The sequence below is a fragment of the Octopus bimaculoides genome, chromosome 9 (genome assembly GCF_046866305.1).
Source record: "Octopus bimaculoides isolate indiv1 chromosome 9, ASM4686630v1, whole genome shotgun sequence".
In the NCBI taxonomy this organism is placed as follows: Eukaryota; Metazoa; Mollusca; class Cephalopoda; order Octopoda; family Octopodidae; genus Octopus; species Octopus bimaculoides.
The window spans coordinates 26,543,169-26,549,891 of NC_142936.1; the positions used below are offsets into that span (position 1 = coordinate 26,543,169).

Sequence of the window (6,723 nt, forward strand, 5' to 3'; positions counted from 1 at the left end):
TGAGGATTAGTTATAGTTCTGTTCATTGCTGAAGATTTCTATATTAGACGTGTGTCTGTCAAGTTTTTGCCAAAACAGCTTTCAGCTGACAAAAAGGATACTCAGGTTTCAGTTGCACAAGATCTCCTAGATTGTGTCGAGAATGATGAAAACTTCTTGGAATGTTTGCGTAGACATCAAAGCAAGTATCGTCAAGCTTTTGGCAAAATTTGATGAAAATTCTCTTGTCAACTTTCAGTCATGTTCAATACGACTATTAGACGCTACACTTGTTCATTCCAAGCTCTGCTGTGAACAGCGGAAGTGAGCTACAACGTTAAGCCTTAGTGCGCATGCACAGCAGAGGTCGTCGTCAATCTGAACCAAGCGGCTTTACTCTGTGTGATGTAGCTTTGTTACCATAGCAACCGTCTGGATACTTATTGATCAGACCACGTATATATTTTCGCCACTGAATGTAAGTTTTGCTATTGGTACTGTTGTAGCTGTTATTATTATTATCATTAGTAGTAGTAGTAGTAGTAGTAGTAGTAGTAGTAGTAGTAGTAGTAGTAGCAGCAGCAGCAGCAATAGTAGTAGTAGTAGTAATAGTCATAGTTTTATTACTATTGATATGCAGTTTTACGAACATGATATGAACCGTGTCAAGGTTTCATATTTCATAACACATGTTACACCTCAAGTAATCTGTACAGAAATAGTGAGCAATTCATAAGCTTGCCACAACTGTGTCATAAATTTTGTATTTATTTGTTTATCTCAGTGTCCCCCTTTAGCTAATACTTGGAGACTTTGATGCTTCTCCTGCAGATTCTCTGGACGCCCAATATAATTTGCTTTCACATGTCTTAGGATTTATTTCAATAAACCAGCCAATAGCAGTATATTATTCATATTTTTTCTTTTTTTTCCATTTGCTTCTGCTTAGTTGTCATATGAAATACCTTATTCACCCACACATTTTGTTGTTTATCATCATAATATATGTTACTCGGGATTCTGTTGCATGATCTGGCCTTTGGGAAAAATCCTAAAGCGTATTAACATATTCTTTTAATAATATTTATTTGTTGTTGCTCTAAATTGTCATCTACACAGAATCTAGATAGTCTCCTGACCTTTCCATATATCATTCCTCATGCTGCATCAGGTTACACCTTTGATATGTTTGAAATATTTATCAACTTTCCATATTGACATCATTTTTTGGCTTTTATTACATTTTTCCTTCTCTCTTTTCTTTTATTCGTTTATGAAAAGGTTTTATGATTAACTTTTCATCTTCTTTCTATATATTTCCCTGCTATCAGTTTCAGCTTCAAAATATGATACTGTATACTTTATCCTTTCACGTTTTCATTTTCCTTTGTTACTGTCTTTGTTTTATTTCTGCCTCTATGAATTTGCTGCTGCTTTCCTTCTTGCAAATATGCGTATATGATTCTTATGACTTCCCCCAAAATAATATTAATAGGTACACTTCTCCAATTTATATGCTTTGTGTTATATTCAGTGAGTCAAAACGGCTTTACTGACCTAAATTCTTACTATGTTTTAATGAAATTCTGAGATGATTATCCGATTCAGAGATTAAGCTTTCCTTTATGAAGCTATACGTATATTCTTGACATCATCTATTCAGTAGTATTCGCGATACAATGGATCTGTGTGTGAATACTCAGGTTGCCTTATATAATTTGTAAGTTATCTTCTAGACCGAATATTTAATAGTGAATGTTTTATACAAGAAACCCTCTGATCGCTGTAATCTAGTATTATGCTTAATCTCTAATTTTCATTTTCTTTCACTTGGTTCGTTACTGTTTGGTATTTCAGATTTCAAACATAAATTTATCGAATACACTCTGATCTATTTCACGTATAAGTTTTTTGTTTTCGTTTTTATTTCAAATATCTAAGCAATATTGATTTTATTCAGACGTGTCTGGCACTTCATTTACTTAGTCTTTATCACAACCCAGACGCTGACTGAATTTTCCTTTCACCTACAATTCATAAACATTGTGTTTTGTTTAGTTATTTTTTATCCGCTGTAAATATTTATTTCTTTGTCTTTGCACTGATTCTTTATTCCTCCGAGCATAATCACTACATTTTTTTCTCTCTCCGCAGGCATTCCGAGACGAGTAAAATAAATGTTGTTAAGGTGAATCTTGGACAAGTACTAAACAACGAGAGTAGAAAAGGAAAATGAAGAGCATGGAAAGAATTCCGATAGAAGACTACGACTATGGATAGTGTGTTGTCAAATGGCATCGGACATTATAAATACGTAGAAGATGATGAGTGGGTGAAATATTGCTTGGGATTCGGTACGGCTATATTGTTACACAAAGCTTCATTCACCGACAATATTGTATTGTAGAGAAAGCTTCAAAAGTTGAGCGATTTCAAAGTGTGTGAGATAGAATTTGAAATGGATTCTGTGAGAGATGGCATGTTAATCAGTTTGTTGATACCTATTTTATTTTTGTTTTCTCCGCGGCTTAGATTCTCTAATTTGTTTTCTGCATATTATATCTCTGAAAAGTGTGCTACATTTTGCATCCAACGCGAGCATTCCAGTGCTGAATACCACATTAGAATGTTGGCATAAGGCCAGTAATTTCGAGGGAGGGGCCAAGTCAATTAAATTGACACCAGTTGTCAACTGGTACTTATTCTATCAACCCCGAAATGACGAAAGACAAAGTTGACATCGGCTAGAATTTGAACTCAGAACATAAAGACGCCAACGTAGACGGTTTTATAATATTAAAACATGTCCTGGTATCCCTTCTGTATTTGACGGAATAATAGAAAACATTAAATTATTTGAAATATGATATATTTTTCTCTATAAATTCATACACATATATTTTCCACGTAACAAAATGAATTCTAGTTTACTCATGTCATTATACGATTTATTCAAATAATTATATGCTCCAATACATAGTTATTTGGAAATGAATCTAGCCTATCTTTTTGTGGAACACCACCGTTGATGATTCAGTGTTACGGTGGGAATTTCGTAGAATGGGAATCATTTTTTAGAGCTGAAGTAGTTTCTTTGTCTGAAAATATAGGTTAAACAATATGATGCACTTTCTTCGTATATTATGAGTTTCAGCTTGCAAGGGGAGCTCATCACTAATGTCGAGGCCATGTATTTTTATATACCTTTAGCTGAATTGTGAAGGTAAGTAAGAAAAGTTTAATAGGTTAAGCTTGCTTTCAGTACATCAGTTTTAGGATATTGATAAACACGACAAAATATATTATAAACGAGAAATCTTAGACTATAAATCTGGAGAGGTGACACATGTCCAGAGAGATTATCAATAGGAAGAAGACTACTTTTCACAACGGTAGATGTGAAAAAAATAAATGTAAAGAAATAAAGTAAAATAAAACAAACATTCCATTTCTACTCAGAGTATAAGCCTGAAAATAGCTCTGAAATTCATAACCTCTGATCCTGTTATTTAAAGTGCAACTGTAGATTCCAAGGAGACGAGTGATGCACAATGTGAGGACAAAAAATGCTACAATTATGGTAGTGAGTGGAATACAGTCTACGGCGTAAAGACAATTAAGAAATATAACATTTCGGATATTTGTCCTTTTTTTAGAAAGGGAGAGAGAGAGAGAGAAAGAAACATTAAAAAATTAGGATGCGAAAATAAAGATAGAATAGTAAAAAAAGAAAGACAGAGCAGCAAACCAGGAGAAAGGATGCCTGCAAAGACTGGGGGTCGTGAGGGAGGGAGAGACAGAGTTGGGTAGGAAGAGAGAGAACGAAAGTGAGAGTAGTGAAGTGTAAAAAAAAAAGGCCTATTTCAGATGATGTAATAGCAGAAAGTGGTGTGAGTAGAGTGAATATATATGATGCGGGTGATGTGGTCGAAGTTGAAGCAAAATTCAGTTTAAAGTGTTTTGAAATGCTTGAGTCGTCAAAAAAAGGGAAAATAACAGCAAATAGAACGGAACGCTAAAATGAAAAGCCGGTTTGTATTGTAGTAATTCATTGACCAATGTATGTTCATTAAGTAACTGTATGGCCGTAACAAGTTTCATTAATTCTTTTCCGCTCTAGGCACAAGGCCCACATTTTTGTTGGGGGCGGGGTTAGTCGATTAGATCAACTCCAGTACTCAACTGGTCCTTAATGTATAGACCCCGAAAGGATGAAAGGCAAAGTCGACATCGGCAGAATTTGAACTCAGAAAGTAATGACATATCAAATACCGCTAAGCATTCGTCCGGCGTGCTTACGTTTCTTATTTCTTTATTGCCCACAAGGGGCTAAACATAGAAGAGACAAACAAGGTCAGACAAAGGGATTACGTAGATTACATCGACCCCCACTGCGTAACTGATACTTAATTTATCGACCCAGAAAGGATGAAAGGCAAAGTCGACCTCAGTGGAATTTGAACTCAGAACAAAACGGCAGACGAAATACCGCTAAGCATTTTGCCCGGCGTTCTAGCGTTTCTGCCAGCTCACCGTTTTGCAAGTTTCACTAATTATGAACAATATTAGTTTTATTATGATACAATTGAAAAAAAAAGCAGTGTGCTGGCAGAATCGTTATATCGTTATCACGCCGGACCAAATACTCAGCGGTTCTTTGTCTGCTACTACGTTTTTACTTCAAATTCCGCCGAGGTCGATTTGCTTTTCATCCTTCCTGGGTTCTATTAAATATGTACCAGTTACGCACAAGGATCGATTCAATCGACAAGCCCACTTCCCCCGAAACTGTAGAAGGGGATGTTTAAACATTGGAGTGTATACTTCGCGGAATTTGTTCCGACACTCGTGTTCGGAGTGTAAATTACGTCGAGCTCAGTTTTGCTTGCCGTACTTCATTAATTGATAAAACATTTACGAAACAAAAGTTTCCCGAATTATTGTAGCGTCCGCCGATATAAATAAATATATATATATATATATATATAATTGCTTGTATGTGTGTATATATAGTTATGTATGCATGCTTCATGCATGTATGCGTGTACGTATGTTTGTAAGTATGTATAAAAATCCAAGTTAAGGGAGTGGAAACGGATAAAATATAGGCAATATGTTTCTTAGCTAGCTGATCATCTAATGTAATAGCTACTCAACGAAGGGAACTCAGAGTAGCTAACCATCATGTGAATACCTTAATTAAATGAAGTTTACATTGCCGCTGGCAACTTCCAAGTTAACTAACTGCAGATGTGAACTGAAACAAATTAACATCAGCGGTGAGTTAACTTGGAATCTCCAAGTGACAATGTAACCTTCATTTCATGAACGTAATCACGGCCAGCTGATTAGCTAAGATGAGCAACCCTCGTTAAGTAACTATTCAATGAATCAGCTAGCTAATAAATATATGTAACCTGCATTTTACCCATTCCCTTCCCAAAATTTCGATTTTTATTCTCATTTGTAATAACTCAATTTACTGACGGTGAGCTATAAAAAAACTATCAGCTTATCGAAATTACCTGCGATATAGCAAAAAGTGTGTAAAATTTGATGGCAATAAATTGCTTTTTTCTTATCGTACATTGTTCACTTTTTGTTCTCTATAACAGCCACGGAGAGCTTGAAGCTTACAGACTGCCCAAACTAGGACCGTTGAATCTCACCTTTGTGTGTGTGTATATATATATATATATATATATATATATATATATATATATATACATACACACACACACACACACACACACACACACACACACACACACACACATATATATATATATATATATATATATACAGGGTGTGATGGGTAAATTATTGTTATTACATATCTTTAATTTCGAGCATATGTTTGTTTTTGATTTTGTTGACTACATAGTATAGTAGGGCCAGTTGGGCACCATCTGTGAGAAAAGCAGCACCATGATGCAATTCACTCTGCCAGGAATTCGGAAACGACAGGCTGTACTGCTTGGCATTCGTGGCGGAAGCTCCAATATGGACATTTCTGAGTGTTTGGGTGTCAATCTGAGGACAGTCGGAAAATGCGGTTGTTCGAAGTTTCATATAGGAGTACTATAAAGAATTAGTGAGGATCAAGAGTGACAATGTATTGGAGGAACCTCTGGGTGTATATTCTTCTTCTTCTTCTTCTTCTTCTTCTTCTTCTTCTTCTTCTTCTTCTTCTTCTTCTTCTTCTTCTTCTTCTTCTCCTTCTTCTTCTTCTTCTTCTTCTTCTTCTTCTCCTCCTCCTCCTCCTCTACATCCCCCTCCTCTTCCCTCTTCTTCTTCTTCTTCTTTTTCTTCTTCTTCTTCTTCTTTTTCTTCTTCTTCTTCTTCTTCTTCTTCTTCTTCTGCTTCTTCTTCTTCTTCTTCTTCTTCTTATTATTATTATTATTATTATTATTATTATTACTTCCATGTATTATTAAAAGGTACTATTAAATGCTGTTTAGGGTCAGCTTTTGTTTTGTACTTGAGATAATCATAAATATGTGAGTGTAGAAGGGAACAGTCGGAGAATAGTAGCTGCTTGGTGAATACCCCAAATTCTACAGGTGTGTAAACAAATTCGGCAGATGGGGAGGAGGTCAGCAAAGGAGACAACAGATGCATCACACCCTTTGGGTCAGCAGAGGTCAAATGCGCTTACTTCTACTAGCGATCACTGAGAGCGCTGACCTTGGCACTGAAGAGAAACAATTAACATTGTTATATTTTTAATTACTGATAGAAAAA

The 6,723-nt window shown here is 35.5% G+C and overlaps 1 long non-coding RNA gene across 1 annotated transcript; it reads left to right on the forward strand.

Annotated features, from left to right (window-relative positions):
* The first annotated feature begins 367 nt into the window (after positions 1–367).
* Positions 368–2,848, forward strand: LOC128248658 (uncharacterized). Its single transcript, XR_008264815.2, has 2 exons — positions 368–457; positions 2,134–2,848. It is a non-coding gene; the product is annotated as an uncharacterized LOC128248658 (long non-coding RNA).
* The last annotated feature ends 3,875 nt before the right edge of the window (positions 2,849–6,723 follow it).